This window comes from Eublepharis macularius, chromosome 7 (assembly GCF_028583425.1).
Source record: "Eublepharis macularius isolate TG4126 chromosome 7, MPM_Emac_v1.0, whole genome shotgun sequence".
Classification (NCBI taxonomy): domain Eukaryota; kingdom Metazoa; phylum Chordata; class Lepidosauria; order Squamata; family Eublepharidae; genus Eublepharis; species Eublepharis macularius.
This window is the reverse complement of record NC_072796.1, coordinates 108,349,603-108,374,257: the sequence shown is the minus strand read 5'-3', so window position 1 is coordinate 108,374,257 and position 24,655 is coordinate 108,349,603. Positions and strand designations below refer to the sequence as shown.

The 24,655-nt window shown below is 40.7% G+C and overlaps 1 protein-coding gene across 2 annotated transcripts in view; it reads left to right on the top strand.

Moving 5' to 3' along the window:
• Positions 1-9,003: 9,003 nt before the first annotated feature.
• The window catches only part of TRIQK (triple QxxK/R motif containing), an 80,921-nt gene continuing 65,269 nt past the window's right edge, over positions 9,004-24,655 (top strand). The window contains exon 1 of one of the 2 annotated variants that reach the window (XM_054986075.1): positions 9,004-9,119. The gene's annotated coding sequence lies outside the window, so the exon portion shown is untranslated. Of the gene's footprint in view, positions 9,120-10,194; positions 10,235-24,655 lie in introns of those variants that run through there. The other variant, XM_054986076.1, reaches the window with a different exon arrangement.

Below are 24,655 nucleotides of genomic sequence, written 5' to 3'. Positions count from 1 at the left end.
GTCCTTTTGTGGTTCATAGCATGGAACAACCCTTTGTTGAGCTATACTATAGAGCAGCATTATGCATAAATGCAAGACAAGTTAAGCAACTGGAGAGTTATCTGTCCAAATGTATGTCTCAAACGTAACAGTACTTGCTAGAATGGGGAACGGGAAAAAAGGTAGCTACAACTGCTAATTCATTGGTAGAATTCAACAGCACATATACTAACATTGGAAAAGAGAGGTTTAGCATAGACCCTGTGCAAAGACCCTACTGATGCTCCACTGAATTGTGACTAACAGTGCAATCCTTAGCAGAGTTACTCCAGTCTAAGCCCATTGACTTCAATGGGCATAGACTGGAGTAACACTGCTTAGGATTGTACTGTAAATGTTTAAACCCTGTTGTAAATGGGGTATCTCCTACTGGCTTACTTATTTTTGACTATATTATACCAGTTACTGGGATCTACTCTGCACTTCAAGTCTCTCTAATAGCAATGGAAAAATTCATTTTAAAAACTGACTTTTGATCACTTTGAGTTTCTATAATGATATTGCAATCTAAATTATGTAATACAATATATAAATTATTCACAGAACTGTCAGCATTGGTTAATGCATATTTAGTTTATTTATAAAACCTGTCTGTGAGCTCAATATATTTTCTAAGTAACCCATCTAAGAGAGTATGAAGTACCGACCTGATTTTTTGGGTTTAATACAAAAGGAAGTACTTATTACTATGTATATTTACAAACATACATGTACTGTGATATTCATTTTGATATTCAATTTGATTTCCAAATTGGAGGTTCTGAAATAAATTCATTATTCACCAATTTAAAACAAAAATTGATCTTGAAACCAAAGTAGAAATCTTGAATGCATTTGATACATTAAGTATGAAATTTGGCTGATAATAAACCCAATGGAATTCAAATTCCAGTGCAAACCATCTTGCCAGCTGAGAGACTGGTTTTCATAGGGAATAGTGTAATCCCACATAGTTATTCCAGAATGCATAGGATTACACTGTCAGCTACCTCTAAGAACTGCTAATCCTCAAGGTTGCAGCTATCTTTTCTTTGCATGCTTTTATCAGTCATGAAAGGTAAGGTATCCAGTGAACATGTAATTGGATCCATCACCTTAATCACTGTCAATATCCAACAAAGAAACAAACTGAAAATGATCTAAGCAATCACAATAATATGACACATTTGTCACTTCAGATCAGGCCCTGTGGCATGGGGTGTCCAAAAATGAAGTGCATGTGATAATTTTATCCACGGAATACCTTGAAAAAATGTAGGCCAGGGAGTTTGGAGGATAAAAGAAGAATCAGCAGTGCAATCCTAAATAGTTACACACTTCTAAACCCTAGGGAGTCCATGGGTTTAAAAGGGTATAACTCTGTTTAGGATTGCACTGTAAATATCTCTTTTACTCTCCGGTCATCACTACAGCATAATCCTTGAAGTCAGTTCCACGCTATGTCTGAGTTCCACAGGCTGTGCTTTGAGAATAACAGTACATAGCAACTGCAGATGCAGGGAAGTTAATGAGAAAATATTTGAGATGGAAGAGATGGAAAGTGCTCTGGGGAGTTCGAGGAATATTAATTTAAGCTGCAATTCTTCCCATGTTTTGAGGGAAAAAATTCTCATTTATAACAGTGGCTTGACTGGGCTTCTTCCAACAGAAGACTGACATGATGAATGACTTCGGTGTGATACATGACAGTTTTAGTGCCCATTATCTGCAGTCTATCATAGAATAATGTGTCACATTAGTGGCTAGTACCTTTCTAGTTTGATTTAGATGACTTCATTTGTAGTTAGTTAGTTGACTGTTTTGAACTACTTGCCCAAATGGCTCCGGGATTGCACTCCTAGTTATTCTAGCTTGTTGCATGAACCGAAAAAAGCATTTTGTTCACAGGGGCATGGCACCGATTTGATAGGAAGGAAACAGTTGCCAGGTGTTTCTCAGCAGGGAGCTCATGAAAACATATCATTTTTCTATATTCATTAGAAACCATAATAACTAACTATAGAAAAGCTAAATTGGAAGAGCAAAGAACCTGGGATCACACACCTTGAACACTGATCTAAACAGGAATAACAATGTAAAGGGAATACAGTCACACAGTCCTCAAAGCTGTATCTACCATAGGTGAGATGCAGCTCTCATTGTGAGTCTCTAGCCCAGAACAGAGATTTTAATACTCATTAGCTCTCACATGATGAATATACATAAATCCACAGCATTCATAGAGAAATGAACTCCATTATATTTCCAAAAGAAGTTGCCTGATGCTTCATAAAACAGTTATGTTGAATGAAAAAACCACCTTCTTTACTAAAACACGTTTACCAGGGTTACTCTTTCCAGTCTTTTTCATTTTATCTGTTTAAGTTTCATATATGTTGTGCTTGCACTGGGGGATATGAAAATAAAATGTAACATGGGATCATTCTTTTGAAAACTGGAAGAGCATTTGAAACAGCAACAGTCTGTTTATTAGTACACATGTGAAAAGTAACTTTTCCATCTTTTCTTACTTGTTCAGAAGTAGATGCTTGAGCATCTGGCATTGCCTCCAGTACATCTGTGAAGACAGATGCAACATCTAAGCCTGGATCCACACATTGCTGGACATTATTCTGTTATTGTTTTATCATAATTATTCACTTCCTGATTGTCTTGTCCACACAGAAAAATCAGGTGAATAATTATGATAGTACAATGATTATTAATGGGGGAAATCATTTGGAGCATATTAATTCTATTCTGAAATATCCGCACTGGCAATTTCCAGACTCAATTCAATGTACTGGTTCTGAATAAACTCCATAGGGTCCGTGACCAGGGTACCTTAAGGTCTTACTGCAATACAGCCCCATTGTGTGAGGTTTGTCGGTTGGCAACATGAGACAGGGTCTTCTTAGTGGTAGCATTAAAACTGTGGAAAGTCCAAAGGAGACTTTTTACTTCAGTTAACTTCTACTTTTCATTAGGCAGATGTACTTTTGGTAGAGTTTTTAATTATTTTGTGGTTTTACTGTTATTGGATTTTAGATTGTATATACTCAATGAAGTTTGGCATACACACATATTTTAAATAGGCTTATGTAATTTATTGGATGGGGACACTAATGTTTATACTAAAATATTTTAAATTTTAAAAAATATTAACACATACAATATATAACTTTTTATTATGTCACGCATAACATTATTTATTGATGCAGAAATACAAATCTATGCATTTAAGTCTACTCTATTATAAACTTTGCTACTTTGAGGTGTATTTGTGATGTACCATATCATTCAATATATTATTCTGGCAGTTTCAAGCTTTAAAAGGTTAAAAAAAAGTGTATTCACTTAATGCTCACATATCATGAATAAAATGTGCCCCGCTTCTCAAGGAAATGTTAGAATGTTCAACATCCATGTTTTCAACAAGTAAATAACACATTCTTTGGCTACATTATGACCAGATTATATCTATTAGTTGCTGCTGTGCTCCATGTAAATCTCCAGATTCCCTTGGGAGATGAGAAAATCATTTCAGACTTCAATAACTAACAATCAGTTATTGCTCTGGGCAATAATAAAGCTGAATGCAATTACCTAAAGTGAAGTTAGCAGTGTAACAAATGAAATACAGATTTCTCTCTCTCTCTCCTCTCTTAAAATAAATGTAGCATCTCCTCATCACACACTACTGCATAACGTAATAGTGGTCTTTAAAAATGCATTGTTTGAACACTCTATTTGAGGTTTGAAATATATGTGATTAAAACTTATAGAAAGTTACTTTTTATATCACTTGCATGATTAGCACTGGAGAATGAAAGGCTATGGGCTATAAAACAGTAGCAGTGAAAACATTCATTCTAGGAAAGTAGACATTTTTAAAGCTCTACAGTTCTGCTGGCACCACCCTTCATTAATCATAAATGCAACAGAATTTGTACACAGGCACATGGGATTTGTACACAGGCACATGGTTAGGGTTCAAAGCATCATCACTCTAATAGCAAAGTGGCAGGCCTTGTATGGATGTTGAAACTAGAAATGCAGGTCACCCACAGACAAAGTACAAATCTATACCTTCTCAATTAACTCCCTAAATATACTGAAAAATATAACTTTGTACCTGAACCTTCCCCCTCCAAAAATAATATCCTGGTGAGGATTAAAAATGCTCCAGAAAGGATAGTATTTTGAGAGTACACATACTCAACCACCTGCTGGTTCAGCTCCCATAGTGACTGTCCTGATCACTAGAACTAAACAGTTGAGCAGTTAGTCTCATATGGGAATAATTTGAACCCGTCTGCTACCAACTGACTGTTGCATCTGTGCATATATAAAAAAGCATTAACTTCCCCAACAACACTGTGCACTCTTGCAAATTCTTCAATGAAAACATTTTTCTTATTGGTTGATATCTGTCTCTGTAGTACATAAATGTATCATATTAAGCAATTAAAATGTCTAATTTTCATTTCCTCTGACCATTTTCATTTCCTATGAAATAACCTGGCAAGAAATTATATACAAAATAAGACAAGGTTAGTTTAATGGTGAAATCATTGATGTCAAAGTTGAGGCAATCGTAATAGTCTCTGTTTTCTTAGCTTTGCCATCTGCAATATAACATGTTTGCTCTATCTGTCCACAAGGCTGATATCTGGATTGGGGGTCAGCAAATGCGTCACTGAGCCGCATTCCAAATATTTCTCAGAACTACACGCTCAGTTACTCGTGCAGTCTGTTACTTGTACTATGGAATTATCCTGGTGGCACTGCAAGACAATTTGTTCAAAAAAGTGCAGGGCAGCCTGAAGTACATGGTAAACCAACACTGAAGTAGTTCCAGAAAAGCAGTATCTATCTGAGATTCCCCTTTCACATATTTTTGAACACTATTTTCTTGGAAAATCAATATTAGTTCATAAAAGATGAACAGTTAGTAATGAAAGATAGTATTCATTTCTTAAACAGCTATGCACAAGAAAGTACTACATATGTAGTACAGAATATTAAGTTTGGATGCTGGAACCCCCCTATGAAGCCCATTAGGAGATCTTGTGCAAATCAGTCTTTTATACAGTAACCAATTTTAAATAAATAAACATTTTAAATAAATAAATGTGGCAAAAAGCGCCTTAGTGAAACAGCAGGTGATAAACATAAACAAACAACAAATGTCTCCAAGGTTTGTGTATGTATGTTATGTGCCATCAAGTTGCTTCGGACTTACGATAACCCTATGAATTAACATCCTCCCAAACATCCTATCATTAACAGCCTTGCTCAGATTTTACTAACTGAAGGCAAGTGGCTTCCTTTATCAAGTCAATTCATCTCATGTTCGGTCTTCTTTTCATACTGCCTTCAATTTTTCCTGGCCTTATTGTCTTTTCCAGTGAGTATCCTTCTCGTGATGATGACCAAAATATAGTAGCCTCAATTTATCCCCATAGTATACAATCTAATATTCTGTTAGGATAATATTCTGTTGATAATCTTAAACAAATTTGTTCAGATTTTTTTTTTTTTTACAAATCAGACACTAAGTGTAAGTAAATAATAATATAATTGCCTCTAATATTTACACTTATTTTTTCTGGCTGTAAAAAGCAGACAAAGTTGCTTTTACCACAGTAATGTCTAGAAGATACTAGCTCTTCTATGGAATAACCAGGTTGTCTGCAGCAGGCATGTGTGGTATAATTGGAGTATGGAACTTCCCTAGAATTTAGGAGGAAGGTTAAAAAACAATATGCCTGATGCAATATTGACTGGGCACAAGGATGGTTAGATAATATAAAGTAGATCCAAGGCTTCATCGGGTCCAGTGGTAGCTTGCATGATATGCTTTCCATGCATAAAGTCCCGAGTTCTTGGCATAACCAAATAAAAATAATTAGGCTTTAGGTGATGTGAAAAACTGGAGAAACTGAGAGGCACTATCAGCTTGAGTAGACAATACTGAATTAGATAGGTAGTTTGACTATATAAAGTAGTTTCACCTTCACATTAATCCTTAGCTTGTGTGCTACAAATTCTTTCCACTGACATTACAAGGCTTTGAATCAGGCTATACAATATATTGCCAAAAACTGGAGGCAAGAAAGAAGAAAAAGAAAATAAATTAAATGCATCTTCTAGTGACACAAGTCTCATGAAGAATTAACTAGGACAAGCACTTATTCTATCTGGTGCACTGACAATCTGAACAATGCATACAGAAATAATAATTAAAACATAGCTTCATGCTGCGATGAAACTTTCAAGAGTCTCAACTGTGTTGTGCTTATGATTTTTCTGTTTTTGTGTTTGGGAGCATCATTATGTCCCTGAAGCAGCAGGAGCTAGTGCTTGTCACCTTCTATTTCCCCTTCCAAAAGAATATTAATTTCTTTGCATGGGAATCCAAAATTCGACGCCAGAACAACAACAACAACAATAAATGTAAACAAAAACTTTCATTTTTTAAAAAAAATCAAGAATACATAATTTAACAGTATAGTCAAATAAATAATGAAAACACCACATATACTTTAGACAATTAAGGGTAAAGCTGAAAGGTAACATTTAATGAAGTATTGACTCACGATGTCAACAAAATGACGGCAGACATCTATATGGATGATAGCATTTAGCAAAATGCTGTAAAATCAATATAGAGAAGGTGGGGGCTGGGTAAGCAGAAGTAGCTTTGGTGGCTCGGAGTCTGGATAAGGAAATACAGTCTTTTGTCCTTAGCTCAACAAACAAGAAGGAGCATAGATGATACCAGAAATATCACATCACATTCAGTAAAATCCTATGTAAACCCATTGAAGTCAATAGACTTAGACTGGAGTAACTCTCCATAGGATTGAACTGATAGTGAAGCCCAATAGCTAAGGAAAGACCCTTCTTCGCGTGCCTCTTAAAATAAGATTGGTGATTACAAGGGAGAGGGACTTTTCTGTGGTAGTGTCCCATTTCAGAAACTTTTCAAGAATTGCTTGGTGCTAAACCTTCCTAGTTTTAGGTGCCAGGTTGAATGCTTCCCCCAGACTTTTAACTGTAGGATAGTGTGTATGTTTTCTTGTGTGTGTGACTACAGGCTGGAATTTTTAAGTGAAGTTTTTATTGTTGCTCAGCTATTAATAATTTTTCTTAGTTTTTTTTTTAAAAAAACATTCTATTGTTGTTTTATGATTGTAAGCTGCCACACGAACCTTTACAGGTTGAGTGAGAGATTTTTGTTAATTAAATAAATACATTTCTGATGGCTGGTTTGATACTTGCATTCAAAGAGCTCATTTTTATAGGACTCTGGTGGAGTTTCACTTGCAGTGAAATCCTAAACAGAGTTAATCTGGTCTAAGCCTACTGAATCCACTGTTTGAGTCAAGAGGGACTGGAAGTGGCTACCTTCCTTGAAAATATAACTGTTCGTGTTCAGAGGTTGGCGTATAGTATGCACCTTACTTTGCTAGTTCTAAATCTGTTGGAAGTTATATAATTCCACTTTAATGGAACTGTAAACACTTTTGACTGGATCCTTTCGTCCACATTTATTTCTGGAGTTGAACAATGCACTAATCCTGGAGTGTTTGTCTTCTACCTTCACTTTGCTTTCTCCAACACCCCACCACCCTTTTCTATTTGACCAATGTCTATTTATTTGTTTACTTACTTACTTAATTTATACCCTGCCTTTCTTCCCAATGGGAACCAGGGAGCTTTCCTCATTCTCCTATCTCCCATTTTATCCCCACAACAGCCCTGAGAGGTAGGTTAGATTGAGTTTGTGTGACTGGCCCAAAGTCACCCAGTGAACTTCCACGGCAGCTGCAAAGGCTTTGAATCTAGGCCTCCCAGATCCTAGTCCAATACACTATCCATTACAGTAGTTAACAACACACATCTTGGACACATAGTCCAATACACTATCCACTACAGTAGTTAACAACACACATCTCAAAAAGCGGACCCTAGTTCACAAATTCACTTAAAATACAATGAAGTCTTTAAAAAACGACATGACATTTTTCTTTTGTCTGCAGTAGAAGCTACTCATAAGCAATTTATCAACTCTTTACATAATTGCTATTTAAGTTTTGAGTCCAGGCTAGGAAGTTCCAGTTCTTGGCCCCAGAAACCCATTTTCAGTGTGCTATATCAGCCCTGGAAACTGTGAGGAAAAGTGCATCTGAGAATATGCTGAGAGCCTCTTCCTCATTGTTGCCAGCTCCATGCTGGAAAATTCCTGGAGATTTGGCAGGGGTGGTGGTGGTGGAGGAACCTGGAGAGAGCAATATGCCCTCTAAAGTTGCCATTTCCTCCAGGGTAACTGATTTATGTAGTCTGGAAATCAGTTCTAATTTCAGATCTCCAGCCACCACCTGGAGGCAAGTTTCAGGTAGGTAGCTGTGCTGAGCTATGATCCAGCAGGATTTGAGTCCAGTGGCACCTTAGAGACCAACAATGTTTTCAGGGTCCAAGCTTTTGAGTCAAAGCTCTCTTCTTCGGATACCTTGTTGCACTCTAAAGTGCTATTGGTCTCAAATCTTGCTATTCACCTGGAGGTTGGCAACCCTCCCCAATCTACATATCGGGGAAGGCCTTTCACGGCCTGAACCGTCACACTTCCAGCAATCCCGAACCAACCATCTTTCACTTTTAGAGATTCAGCAAAGATTGCAGGTGCATCACAGCTAAAGGAGGGGGGGGGCGGGATCCAAATCTCTCATACTGACAGTCACCCGTACCCCCGTATTCAGCCAGCATGTTCAAGCGTCCTACATTTTTGTGATTTGGTTGGCCTTCATTTTTTTTTAAAGGTACATCACGGCTGCGTTTTGGGAATTAAAAAGATACGGGGTACAGTCGAAGCGAGAGCTGAGCCTGCACGAGACCTTCGGCTATTCCAGGCAATTCCTCAACCTGCTTTGCTCCTCCCTCCGAAACGCCCGTTATTCTCCACCTCCTTCTCAGGACCGAGCGAGCCCAGTCCGAACGAGGAAGAGGGAGTTCCTCCGCCTCTGAGAGCCGCCCGCACTTGGAGGAGAAAAAGGAGGAGGCGGAGCCGTGACGCGCTCAGCTAGGCTGCTTGGCAGGTATCGAGGCGCTAACCTGCGCGGGGAGGGGGGGATTTGACCACCACAGCGCTTCCCCGCCTCCGCACGCGCGTTGCCATCCCGAAGCTAACTGTCGTCAGAATAATAGTCTATCTTCGAGGCCAGACTATGCGAGGCGCAAATTGCTGTGCCTTCTATTGGCGAATTTAGAGCTACCCTATCGCGATTGGCTGGCGCCTGTAGTCACTCTAAATCACGTCGAAGCTCTCTCGTCATTTTTCTTCGGTGGGAGGGCGTTGAAGTTGTTCTAAAGTTGTCGGCGTGGCCATATTGCTTTAGGGCAAATGTTTGCGAGGGGGAATCTTGAATGGGCTGTAAGATAGGGAGGAGAAAAAGAAAGAGAATGGATTGCGGGTTGGGAAGAGAAGTCCGTTTCTTTTAAATATAAACCCTCGCTGAGGTTCATTGTTCTCTGAGTCAGACACTCATTAGAACTAATTGAGGCCCTTGAAGAACAACAAATCTCAGCCAGACTGGCGTAATGAACCCATTCCATCAAATTCAACGAACTCTTGTCTTTTTTTCTGATTTGAGATGCTGGTGGAGAGGAAGGGAAAGTGTGAATAAGATTTGAAATGTGGGTTCTGAATTCCGTCTGTTTCCTCAAATAGGATTCCTTCAGTTGTAATCCATTTCAGCTGACCAAGTCTAGAGCTAATTTATTAATTTTTTTTTGAAAAAAATCATACTGAAAGCAAGAATTGGCTGGTTGATCTAAATTATCATGGAAATGCATGGGGGCTTGCAAGTTCTAAATAGTTATATTTATTTATTTAGAAATTTAAGCCCTCCCTTTCTTCCCAGCGGGGTCTTAAAACAGCTTAGAACTTCTCTCCATTTTATCCTCTCAACAACCACACTGTGAAGTACGTTTGGGTGAGAGAGTGAGCTTCATGGCAGAGTATACATTTGAACCTGGGTCTGACCCAGATCCTAGTCCAACCTTCTATCTACTGTACCCCCTGGCTCTCACTAAGATGCATTATCCACCCTTCCTGGATACCCCTCACTACAGGGCCTTCACATCACTAACCTGAAAGAAAGTTCACACAGATGTAGTAAGTAGTGTCATTCCACCTCCTGTCTTCTCCAAGGTAATTGACTGCACATCTGTAGCTGACTTTTATATTGCTGGGTTTAATCTTGTATTGACAAGCTGGTCTGGATAGTCAAAAAGTATGCATGTTTGTCAAAAGCCAGCCTGGAGGCAATACTGGAAGATGATATTGGTTTGTACAAGTGGTGAATCACTGAATGGCGGTGAAGAGTAGAACCTCAAAGCAAAGCGCAGCAAAATGCCTGAAATGTACCATTCAGTGACAATGCATGCCAAGATAAGAGTGTCTCAGAGGCTGTTTTTAACAGCAATCTAGGAGTGTGCTTATCACTGTGAATTCAAATATTTAAATATCTAAGCTGGTTTTTATTAGCTTTACTTACAATGTAAACTGGGAGTGAGGAATGTATGGTTCAAGAGTGGAGTGTCTGACGGGGGGGGGGTGACTTCCAAGCTACGGTGGATGCTTCTGAGTGGAACAATTCTCAACTGTTGGCAGGTACTGACCACGTTGCATTCTTTTGATTTGTTTGAATTAGCTTGTTTGGTCAAAAAAAGCCCAGCTTGTTGTTATTGGTTGAGTTTATTTGATCTTGGGTTAGTTCATTATATCTTTTTTATTTTACTTTTTATCTTAGAAAAATTTTATACAGTTTTGAACAGGTTTAACATTAACTATAAACATAAACAGCAAAAGAAAAGAACTTGAAATGTTTCTTAATATCCATTCAATTAACAGTATTCTAGATCAGGAGTAAGAAGGTATTAACGTTATATCAACACCACTTATTCATGACAATAATAAGAGTACAGCAAAATAAATAATCATACAACAGATGTATCATTTTTAAGAATTTTTAAAAATACGCATATCGTATGTGGTTTTCTCTGAGATTAAGCCATACAGTACTCAGGTCAGTACCATCAAATATGAAAACAGTAAACATGAAGAGCAGCAATTTGAGAATTATGTCAATGCAACATGTTTTATATTTTATATATGAGAGAAGTCCATCTTTCCTTCAGTGATAAAATAATTTTTTTTATTTTTAATGTTGGTAATGAAAGTGTGTACCATTTAAACAACTCCGAATGAATCTTTAATGATAGGTATTAGCATGAATCAATAAGATTCATTCAGGTAAACATAGTATACCAATCTTAGAAATGCCATGTAATGCTGCTTCAGATTTCTTCTATGATTTATGGGGGAGGGTTATGGAGGGGAAGTATTGCCTCAATTGTCTGATCATGGAATCAGTTACAAAACAATTTGTGAAATGTTTTGGCTGTTCCTTCTTTTTCTTTGCGAAGCAGATGATCCTGGCAAATTGTAAATTGAAACCAGACATGCAGCCATTTTTCAAAACATTAGCAGAAAATTTAGTGCTGATGATCACAAGACAGTGATAACATTAGCTTTGACAAGGAAGAGGGGTAGCAAGAAGTGTAGATGTTCTACGCAAGCCTCAACCAATTTATTTCTGCTCCAAGCTGTAGCATTTGCTGCTTTCGTTCCTGGGGTTCTCAAGCAAAATATGCCACGTTGTATGTTAGCTTTGTGATGTGGACCAAAAAGAGTAAATCATTAACTTTTACTGTTCTACTTACAAAAGGATTTGAATATGGGCTTGTGGAATCGGCGCTGTAATACACTATCTATATATGGGGGCTTGGCTGTTGTTATGGGTTATTTGATTCCAGATACTATAAAAAAAAGAAATGTAACACAACTGAGATAATAACATGTGTTGTACCAAATTGATCTTTTAAATGTAGAGATTGGCTCTTTGCCAGACTTAGGTGTTTGGTATAGAACAAAGGATTGGAAGCAGAAGCTATGTTACAAATGGTTTGGCAGTGCTTGAGAGACTATGGCGTCGTGTAAACTCCCAGAAAAGATATAGAGGAACAGACCCAGCCCAGACATCTAATAAAATTGCTCTGAAAGGCACTTCTCAGTCTCTAGTGCCATGTATATGTCACTGTGGTTGGCCAGGATAGATAAGCCAAGCTGAAACTATAAATTTAGGAAAATACCCTAGGCAAGGTAAGGTTTAATATTGTGTCCATTCCTAGAGCCCCATTTCTGAGTTGTGCGATCTCTCAGTGGCTTGCCTATCTGGTCAGGAGCTGCAAAGTTTGTTATCCACAGATACTGGGGATTCCGGGGACTGTTGTAGAGTTCGCACTCAGTTCATAATAGGTGTAGCTGTTCTGCCTCGCTGTAATTCCAGGTGAACTGTTAATGTATTCCGGAATGTTTCTGTTACATTGTAAGAAAATACTGGTGATAGTGTTTCTCCCATTTGTGATCTTGTCAAGAAGGAATCCTTGATAAACTTTGGAGGAGATCCCAGAGTTCCTTCAAACAGTCTGAAATTCTAGCACATTTTTAAATCTTGTTTTTCTTCAAGGAACTCAGGGTGCCTCTCCCTTCCACATTTTATTGTCACACCAACTCTGTTGTGGTGTGAGTCTGAGAGTGAGTGCCTGGCCTCAAATTGACCTAGCAAGCTTCATAGGCTGGGGATTTGAATCCATATCCCAGATGGATGTGCTAACCACTACATTGCAACAACAACAATAATAAGTGTGCTTATATACTGCTCTTCTGGACAGGTTAGTGTTCACTCAGAGCGGTGAACAAAGTCAGTGTTATTATTATTCCCACAATACATCTGGGGAGCTTGGGCTGAGAAGAGTGGCTTACCTAACCAAAATCAAAAAGAGTCCAGTAGCACCTTTAAGACTAACCAATTTTATTTTGTTGTAGCATAAGCTTTCGAGAATCAAGTTCTCTTCATCAGATGCCTGATCCGAACTGCTCAAATACAGAAGAGGAGGGGAGGGGAAAGAACGGGACATATATCACAAGAAGACAGGATGCAATTAGTGTGAAGGCAATCAAAACATTCCTTTGCTTGTAAATGTAAACATCTCCTTTTGGTGTAGAGTCAGTTTGCCGCAGTGAAGGTATACAATTCCTATGTAGTATAAGCCCTCGATAACCACAGCTCTCCCTGCCAGCTGCATCTGACAAAGAGAACTGTGGTCCCCAAAAGCCCACACGCACTCAGGCTGAGATAATTGACAAACAAAGCCCACACCAGGCGTCCCTGGGCTCCCCCAGACCACGCCTCTGTAAAGGAAATCTGTTACCTGTGATAATGTGATAACCATTCATAGTCTCTATTCAGTCCCAGCTTGACAGAGTCAAATTTGCATATGAATTCCAATTCAGCAGCCTCCCGTTGGATTTTGTTTTTGAAGGGTTTCTGTTGAACCACAGCGACTTTTAAGTCTTTGGTGGAATGTCCTGGTAGTTTGAAGTGTTCTCCCACTGGTTTTTGGACGTTTCCATTTCTAATGTCAGATTTGTGTCCATTTATTCTTTTGCGTAGAGGTTGGCTGGTTTGTCCAATGTACAGAGCAGAAGGACATTGTTGGCACATGAGGGCATATATCAGATTGGAGGATGAGCAGCTGTAAGAGCCAGAGACAGTGTAGTTGATGCCATTGGGTCCTGTAATTGTATTCCCTGGGTAGATATAGGGGCAGAGCTGGTATCTGGGTCTGTTGCAGGGCCTGGTACCTGTGCTGGTGGCCCTGCTGGCCGATTCATGATTGTAAGTGAGAAGTCGTTTAAGATTGGGGGGCTGTCTGTAGGCAAGGAAAGGTCTTCCACCCAGGACTTCTGAGAGAGAGGTATCATTTTCCAGGATGGGTTGTAGCTCCCTGATGATACGTTGGATGGGTTTGAGCTGGGAGCTATAGGTGACAACCAGTGGTGTTCTGTTGTTAGTTCCTTTAGGTATGTCCTGGAGCAGACTGTTTCTGGGTACTAGTCTGGCCCTGTTGATTTGTTTCTTCACTTCATTTGGTGGGTACTGTAGTCTCAAAAATGCTTGTTGTAAATCTCTTAAGTGTGAGTCTCGGTCGAGAGCATCGGAGCAGATACGGTTGTAACGTAAGGCTTGGCTGTAGACAATAGACCGAGTGGTATGTTTAGGGTGGAAGCTGGAGGCATGTAGATATGAGTATCGGTCTGTTGGTTTCCGGTATAAGGTGGTATTTATTCGTCCATTATGTAGTTGTACAGTGGTGTCCAGGAAGTGTACCTGTTGTGTAGAGTGGTCCAGGCTTAGGTTGATAGTAGGGTGAAAGTTATTGAAGTCCTGATGAAATCTCTCAAGGGCTTCCTTCCCATGGGTCCAAATGATGAAGATGTCATCCAGGAATCTTAAGTATAGTAGTGGTTCCAGTGGATGGGAGCTGAGGAAGCGTTGCTCCAAGTCCGCCATGAATATGTTAGCATATTGTGGTGCCATGCGTGTGCCCATGGCTGTGCCATTAACCTGTAGATATAAGTTGTCACCAAATTCGAAGTAATTGTGAGTGAGTACGAAGTGACAAAGTTCAGTGGCGAGGTGTGCTGTGGTTTTGTCTGTGATAATATTCCGTATGGCTTGCAGTCCATCTGCATGTGGGATATTGGTGTACAGGGCCTCCACATCCATGGTTGCTAGGATGGTGTCATCTGGTAGGTTGTCAATGGACTGTATTTTCCTGAGGAAGTCAGTGGTGTCCCGTAAGTAGCTGCGTGTGCTGGTGGCATAGGGCCTGAGGATAGAGTCCATGTATCCCGAGACTCCTACTGTGATGGTGCATTTTCTTGAAACAATTGGGCGTCCTGGGTTACCTGGTTTGTGGATTTTGGGTAGTAGGTAGAATCTTCCTGGTCGTGGTTCCTGGGGTGTGTCCATATGGATGCATTCTTGTATGTCCATGGGGAGTGTTTTTAATATTTTATTGAGTTCCCTTTTGTATTGCTCCGTGGGGTCAGAAGGTAGTATTTTATAGGATGTTGTGTTGGAGAGTTGTCTTTCTGCTTCTTGTATATAATTTTGTTTGTCCATGATGACAACTGCTCCGCCTTTGTCAGCTTCCTTGATTACGATGCCAGAATTAAAGACAACTCTCCAGGAAGATGGATGACACCATCCTAGCAACCATGGATGTGGAGGCCCTGTACACCAATATCCCACATGCAGATGGACTGCAAGCCATACGGAATATTATCACAGACAAAACCACAGCACAACTCGCAACTGAACTTTGTCACTTCATACTCACTCACAATTACTTCGAATTTGGTGACAACTTATATCTACAGGTTAATGGCACAGCTATGGGCACACGCATGGCACCACAATATGCTAACATATTCATGGCGGACTTGGAGCAACGCTTCCTCAGCTCCCATCCACTGGAACCACTACTATACTTAAGATTCCTGGATGACATCTTCATCATTTGGACCCATGGGAAGGAAGCCCTTGAGAGATTTCATCAGGACTTCAATAACTTTCACCCTACTATCAACCTAAGCCTGGACCACTCTACACAACAGGTACACTTCCTGGACACCACTGTACAACTACATAATGGACGAATAAATACCACCTTATACCGGAAACCAACAGACCGATACTCATATCTACATGCCTCCAGCTTCCACCCTAAACATACCACTCGGTCTATTGTCTACAGCCAAGCCTTACGTTACAACCGTATCTGCTCCGATGCTCTCGACCGAGACTCACACTTAAGAGATTTACAACAAGCATTTTTGAGACTACAGTACCCACCAAATGAAGTGAAGAAACAAATCAACAGGGCCAGACTAGTACCCAGAAACAGTCTGCTCCAGGACATACCTAAAGGAACTAACAACAGAACACCACTGGTTGTCACCTATAGCTCCCAGCTCAAACCCATCCAACGTATCATCAGGGAGCTACAACCCATCCTGGAAAATGATACCTCTCTCTCAGAAGTCCTGGGTGGAAGACCTTTCCTTGCCTACAGACAGCCCCCCAATCTTAAACGACTTCTCACTTACAATCATGAATCGGCCAGCAGGGCCACCAGCACAGGTACCAGGCCCTGCAACAGACCCAGATGCCAGCTCTGCCCCTATATCTACCCAGGGAATACAATTACAGGACCCAATGGCATCAACTACACTGTCTCTGGCTCTTACAGCTGCTCATCCTCCAATCTGATATATGCCCTCATGTGCCAACAATGTCCTTCTGCTCTGTACATTGGACAACCAGCCAACTTCTACGCAAAAGAATAAATGGACACAAATCTGACATTAGAAATGGAAACGTCCAAAAACCAGTGGGAGAACACTTCAATCTACCAGGACATTCCACCAAAGACTTAAAAGTCGCTGTGGTTCAACAGAAACCCTTCAAAAACAAAATCCAACGGGAGGCTGCTGAATTGGAATTCATATGCAAATTTGACTCTGTCAAGCTGGGACTGAATAGAGACTATGGATGGTTATCACATTATCACAGGTAACAGATTTCCTTTACAGAGGCGTGGTCTGGGGGAGCCCAGGGACGCCTGGTGTGGGCTTTGTTTGTCAATTATCTCAGCCTGAGTGCGTGTGGGCTTTTGGGGACCACAGTTCTCTTTGTCAGATGCAGCTGGCAGGGAGAGCTGTGGTTATCGAGGGCTTATACTACATAGGAATTGTATACCTTCACTGCGGCAAACTGACTCTACACCAAAAGGAGATGTTTACATTTACAAGCAAAGGAATGTTTTGATTGCCTTCACACTAATTGCATCCTGTCTTCTTGTGATATATGTCCCGTTCTTTCCCCTCCCCTCCTCTTCTGTATTTGAGCAGTTCGGATCAGGCATCTGATGAAGAGAACTTGATTCTCGAAAGCTTATGCTACAATAAAATAAAATTGGTTAGTCTTAAAGGTGCTACTGGACTCTTTTTGATTTTGCTACTACAGACTAACACGGCTAACTCCTCTGGATCTATTACCTAACCAAGGCCACCTGCAGAGTTCATGGCAGTAGTGAGAGTTGAACTAGCAGAGTGGTGATTTAGAGCCCAACCACTTAACCATTATGCTACAGCAGCTCTCAACCTTGTCTACAAAGATAGATCTTTCTAACAGGATTGTCACTTTGAGTAAATAATATCATTCCCATATGTACACAAGCCATAGCTTGAGTAAGATAAAGGTAATGTTAAATTTCCATACAGTGGTTTCATGGAACTGGCACAGATTTAAATAGTAAAGTTGTGGACAGAACTGTATGTTACATACATACTTTAATGTACTGACTCCCTCCTCCCCCTTTTTGGCTGGAGTAGGAAGCAAGGACATGGTTAGGGTGCTTACACCTCTCCCCACTCTAAATCACTCCTCCGCCCTGCTAAGTAGCTTCCTCCGGCAGGGTTTCAAATAAGGAGGAGGGAGCAAGGACAGCTGACACAGGGGAAGATTACACCCCCTCTACCCTGCTATTCTCTTTCTCTATTCCCATTTCCACAAGAAGCTTTTCCATTAAAAAAATCAGGCTAGGCTACCACTGCACACACTTGTGAGTAATTTTGTGGTTTGTCATTTATATTTAAAATTAAAGGGTGTTTTGTTGCTATATCACTTTGGAGCCCAGGGCAGATTGTCTTTAGTTTGGTTTGGCAGATCACAGTTTTAGTAAGGAGACACCGTTGAGCTGTTGTGTTTGTAGGAAAGGACAAGTATTGTTTTCAGTAGGATTGTGATGCTTGGAATAAGAGATAATCTTTTAAAATAAGGCACATCTGGCAGGCCGGTCTGTCGTCTGCAGCAGATCCATCAGCCTTGACTTGGAGAGCTGCCATGAGACAGTGGTGAATTGAAAAAAAGCATTCTCAGGCCACACCTATCTCTCCCATATGCCCCCTCCATATCAAAATGATTTCTCCAAATATAACAACAGGTAGGCCAGCAGTAAGTGGCTGTTCCCTTGGTCCAGCATAAAAGTCCCTTCTCTCAAGTTCTTCATACATTTCTGAGAACGTGAGGGAAAGGAGGGGTATTCATTCTCCTGTCTACAGAAGCCCAGCATGAAGGCAGAGAAAACATTATTTCCCTTTATCTCTAGTTATCTGAAGTTCACAAAGAATTTGGGAGAATATGATGGTTTTTCTTCCTTCTCTTTCTCCTACTTCTTATTGCAGATTCAATGAAGCTCAGTTTGCACTTTTTATTTTTTTAAAAAAAGCAGAAAGGGGAGAAACTGCAACTCCCACCATCCAAGTTCTCTGCAGTTCGTAGAGAACTTGGGGGTAAGGATGAAGTATTTTCATATCATTGTTTTCCGTAAGATGGAAGCTGACTATTTAGCAAAAGCCCAGTGTGAAGGCAGAAAAAAAGCCCCACTTTTTCTTCTTTTGAATTCTTGGCACAGAAACAGGACTTGTGATGACCACAGTAAATTCAAATGTAGTAAATCCATTCTGCCTTCAAATGAACCCTAGTCCACCCATCTCTAATTTATTGACGAAAATATAATGTGGAACTTGTCTTAAGATTTTGTTGAAGTCAAAATAATTATCCAATGTAAAACTTTATTATCCATCAAATATTTAGAGTGAGAACGGATAACTCCTGCCAACCTACTTCAAAATGTGCCTCAAGTCTAAGGCTGCCAATTCCGATCTGGAAACTTCCTGGAGATCTGAGAGTGGAGGGCAGGGTTTGGGGGGGGCGGGGCGGGGGGAGACCTCAGTGGAGTATAACGCCACAGAGACCACACTTCAGAGCAGCCCAGTGAGTTGATCGCTGTTGACCAGAGGTCAGTTTTAATTCCTGGAGATCTCCAGGTCCCACCTGGAAGTTGACAACTCGACACAAGATTGTGTCAGGACCCATTAAGACCCAGTGAATTGTAAAGTCTCTCCAGGGGTAAGCCAAGTTTTGCCACACCTACTGGATAAGGGAAGGTGTCATGTCACGGAATGGACAGTGGCTTCCCAAGTGCTTAAAGCTACCATGTGAATAATGACTAAATACTGAACACATCCATTCTAATCCATTCCATGTCAAAAAAAGAAGCTGGTTGGTTTGGGCATGTTCTGTGAATAATCACACTGCTTTCTTCTAGATGCATATAATTTGGTGCACTATGTAATCCATATCTAAATCTTGGCTGCCTTTGATGGTCCCTAGATTGAAACACTGTAAAAACCATTATGGTAACAAAGCTTTAGAAGTCTTAGCTGAGTTTGAAAATGTGAAATCTCTGACCTTTATCACTGGGACTTTCATTTACACTCTTCCCTTCTGCATTAAAGGAAATAAATGCAAAAGGTGTATGCATTAAGGATTAAAGAGGGAATTGAACCATTCCCATATCTTGTTTGCTGTTGATATCCTTAATCACTGGGTCAGAGGAAATAATTGCCTCCATAAGCTTTTGACTTCATACACAGAAGAATGCAGAATTTTTACACTGTGTAACAGCAGATGCCTGAGCTCTGCCAGTGTAATTTTCAGACATACTCTGCATGGCACAGCTTCTCTATTTCTTCTCAGGCTGTTTACGTAATACAATCACCCTGCTGGATCTGTTATCACCTAGCATTTATTTCACCAAAGTTGGCTAATGTATAAATCAATACCTTCAGCTCTAGGGGGATCAGAAGATGTAAAGAGGCAACTCCCCGCCCCTGCCCCGCTTAATGGTTTCATTTGTGCTCATGGAACATGTATCGTGAAGAGGTTGCCCTGAGATTAGGGATGTAATTGGAATATTCTCTGGCATTGTGGTTAGAGTGATGGAATCTTGTCCAAAGACAAGGAAAGTTGGTGGTAGAAGATGTTGCTAACTGGAGTTTCATGCATGGGAAAGCAAAATAAATTGTAGTGTTTCTCTGTGGTACCATTACACTAAATATTTGCAATGTATCAGCAACATAGATAAGTTCTTAGTCAAAAATTTTCTGATGGTGGTGCTAAGGTGTACACTGAAGGCCCCACTGTAAATCAGTGTGAAACAACAGAAATCTATGCCATCCAGTATGTTTAGGTAAAGGTATTTATTCGAGGTTACAAAGACTTGGATCCTAAGCAGTATGAGTGGGGTCACACGAGAGGAAGGCAACTTTCCTACTGTCGTCCACCCAGTGCAGACTTCTGTGCTCCCCCCACTAAGGGCTGCCAGGTCCCATTACCCTCCTGGTGAGAGGCGGGGGACCTGACACACACCTGTTTTCTTCACCCTGGACACTTCCAGAAAATGACATTGCGCAAACCCAGGAGTGCATGCATGTTTATTTGGGCCCCATGTGAAGCACAGGAGCACTCCCCAGGCAGCATGATGACATCACTCACAGGAGTGACATTATCATGCTGCCCCAGGAGCCCGCCCAGGACGCCTCTTCTCTCACCTTTCCCCCCCTGCCAGCCAGGTGATGGTGGCAGGGATGGGGGGGAGCAGGGGATCCTACCTCACAGCCAAATTGTACCGCTGCAGGTCAGTTATCCCAGGACCAGTGTTTTAGTTGGAGGGCAAAGGGGGTCAGCAGAAAGCTTTTCTGTAATTAGTGGTTCTGTAATTAGCTGTTTATACAAGTTAAATTGTATAAATGTTGTATTATTGTGAGCATTCTAAATTCATACAACAGAAGGTTTGGGGACTCCTACCTGGATTTAAATTACTACAACAGGATAGACTCATAAGATTTACATCTTTATTAAGGGTAAATTAGAATAGGTGGCTAGGAAAATACCTGTGATCAATAAATGAATTAAAAGACCTAAAGAGGAGTTTGTAGATTAGTAGGGAAACAACAACAACAACAGATCCTTACTTCGCTTCTGCTGGTGGCAGTGGTAAAGAGCACATTTCTCTTGGTGAGGTAGGAGAGGGAGAGAACAAGGTTAGAGAGGGGAACTCCACTGCCTCCTGCCCCTACATGCATCTAATACAATAAGGAATAAAAGCCTACACACACGTAAGTGTACATGTAATTATATAGGCAGGACCTTGCATGTGATAGGGCTCCCAATTGCACAGAGAAAACTTAAAACACATGAATTAATAAATGACTGCCTAACTTCCCATTGAAAATATGGTTACCAGGTCCCCTTACCTGCCTGGTGTCTTTGTGTGATGATGTCACACATGGGAAATGACGTCATCACACACGGGCCTGGAGCATGTGTGTACTTTGCAGTAGGCCAATTTGGGCCCCAAACGGGCCACACTGGGGCCCAAATTGGCCCACTGTGAAGCGTAGGAGTGCTCTTGGAATGGGCCAAGGGTGGGAGCAGGGGATACTTCAGCCCTACCAAGGGACTTGGGATCCCTAATTGAAAAAGAGATTCCACTGGAAGCCATCTTGTCCAGACATCCTCACCCCCAACCCGGAGCTGGCCTTGCTTTCTGAAGAACATAAATAATGAAATCCTATGCAGAATTACTCCAGTGTGAGCCATTGATTACGTTAAGTCTAGACTGGATGATGTGCCTAGGAATGCACTGAAAGAAACCTAGAAACAAGTTCTTTGATGGCGCAAAGCTGGAGGCATGTATAGATTTTGCATTTACAGCTGATAATACACTGTGTGCAAACTTAGCTCATTGGATTAACCACACATTCCTGTTTTTTCTGTGTAGCAAAGAACTGGCTTTCAAAATTTCATTATCTTCACCATCAAAAACACTTGGCATCAATAATTTAAGCTTTTTTGTGCTTGAAGAACCAAAATACATTATACAAGATCCAGTTTAATTTTCATGAAATTTTGTGTGCTGGTAGATATTGCTATGTACAGTGGAAGTCCCTTTGGACCTTATTATTCTTATTAATCATTTATATGGTCCCATAAATGTACAAAGCACAGTGCCATGTATTTTATAGCTCTTATATTCATTTTTATTATTTTAGTCATTCACAATATGTTTCTTTTTATTAATGAAAGAGAATGTGTGATCCCTGAGATAGTGAGAATAAAGCAATAAATTCCCTCAAAATGTAGAAATAATGAGTCGAGAACTCAAATATATTCTCATTGAGGCTGCACATAAATTACATAACTTTTCTAAAGTGATCTGAGAACCATATTTCCCTTTGTAACAGCAAGGGAGTAAAACTCCATCATGCAAAATTAAGGAACCTCAGTGTGTTGTGTCATTTTTCCACAGTTGCACCTACTTGCACTTGACTGGACGTTAAGGCTTCACTGGAGCTGATCCAGATACAGTGAGATGAGAAGTGCTTAAGGCTAGGACTATAACTTGAAAAGGCACATTGGCTCCATTCTGAGTTACACTGGTTCAGCTGGTTATAGGCTCCTTGTGATGATATACATGCCTGTTTAATATACCAAACAGATTCTAATAATCATCCCCTGCTACTTGATTTTTTATAAAGATATAAAATAGTATTCAACATTAAACCAAAAATTACAAAATAGAGAAAAAGTGCATAACAATGCAAGGATCCATTTCTTCTTGTCTTTTCGCAGCTCAAAGATCCCAAATTCCAAAATCCGAGTCCAGTTACTACACCAAATTCAGTCATTCATCATCATATCTCCTGTGCAGTCCCATATGGGATCAACACATGTGTAGGCCATCCATGGATATTTTAAAGCTCCTAGAGGTGCGAAAAGCTCAACTAGCCTTTTCACACACTTCCCCCCCAGGTGCAGCTATAAAAGGTGGGGTGAGCAGCTCCTTCCCTCAGTTATTTTTTTTGCCACCACTAAAGAAGGATGTCTTTCCTCTCTGCTTCCTGGATCCATTGTACTTTATGTGAGTTAGGGCTTTGGTTCCATGGTATTGAAGAACCTCTTCAAGAAGTGTTCCTGTTGTGGGGTGAAGATGACCCAATTGAATGGGTATGACAAATACCTCTTCTTGTCTGGGTGAAGGCCATGACGCCTTGCGGTCTACAAGCAATTCATGCCCAAAGTTCACCAAGAAAGGGCACTGCAGCTTAAGTGGTTCTTTGGGAGTCAGCCCTGAAGGGTCTACTCACTCTGATCACAATGCTGTGGATAAAGAACTGCAGCGCTCAGAACAGGTCTCCTCGATTTTGCCAGGATGTTTGGAATCTGATGTAGCTTACAAGGACCAGTTGGTTTGAGCCACGTCTTGGTTCCACCTCCTTGCCAGTAGGAGCTGCCTGCTAAAAAGGCTAACCTTAAGTCAAAGCATACTGATAAATCCTTGACATCGAAGTCACACAAGTGGAAGAAATCCTGTTCTTCACTTCCATCGAGTCAATCCAAGCTCCTGAGAACCCCATCTCCAACTCCCAAATTTCACTGTGCTTCAGTTCCATCTCTCTGAGGGTGAAATTCCTGAAATCATTGAACTATCTACAGCCATTTCCCTGCTGCTGCCCTCACCAATACGGCTTATTGAAAGGCAGAGAGGTTCCTTGGTGCTGTCGGACAATAACAGTCAATTGGAACTGGCTCATCAAAGATTCCATCGGTTCCACTCTATGGTTCCTCTGTATCGTGCATTATTCAGGGGGTTGGACTAGATAACCCTAGAGGACCCTGCCCTATGATCCTGTGATTAATATGCATATGGATATGAAGGCTCACCAGGTATGTACCTGCCTCCTCATTACTTCTTCCTCTATGGATGAGGCACTAAAGATGATTAAGAATGATAATGTTACAGCTAGATCCTTGGGTACCACATCTCTCTACCTAAATCCGTTCAGGCATAGATATACCTCTCGGCCATATCCACCTTATAATAAATACAATCGGTTCCATTCCCAGTCGATGCACACATCGTTGAGGCTTTCAGTAGCCTTCTTCTTCCATCTCCGTTCAAACCCATAGGAGGTACTTTAGAATCAAGTCAAAAAATGGTTCTCAATCCCCAAAGTATGAATCTCGTCTGAATAAACAGAATTTTTGACACCAGCCCTTGTGCCCTGCCAGGCATCCACTCACTTTGTTTTCAGGCCTGGGAGCTGATCACCAAGGAAGCTTGGGTGTTCTCAATTGTCAATCAAGGTTATTGTCTGGAGTTCAAGGCAACTCCTCCAAACACCTCACCTCTGTCCAGTCCTCTTCCTCCACCTTCCCTGCTTATACAGGAGGTGCAGTCATTGAAGTAAGGCAGCTCCCGCCCCATTTTAGACCTTTATTCCCTAAACAAGTTTACAGTTTTCAAGAAGTTCTGAATGTTGTCAATAAAGGATGTTCTACCCATGTTGAAAGTTCTAGTTTGGTTTGCTACTGTCAATTTAAAGGATGCATATTTTCATGTTCCAATAAATGTTCAGAAAGTTCCTTCGATTCCAGTGTGGTTCCAAAAAATACCAATACAAGGTTCTTTCTTTCAGTCTTTCCTCTACCACTTGTATCTTTACAGAAGTCATGGCAGTAGTAGTGAGCCACCTCAGAGAAAAAGGTGTATCATTTCCCCCTATCTTGACGATTGGCTTCTAGTGGACCAAACAGGAGACTCTCTAAAGCCCCTTCTGCACAGAGACCATAATTCCTTGCTCTCCATGAAGTCAAGCTGAAAGGCATGGAATTGGCTTCTATGTGGCTGTTCATACTTCTCATGTTTGGTCTGCGTGGCTCTGTTTTTTTCTCTTTTTTTTGGTCATTTT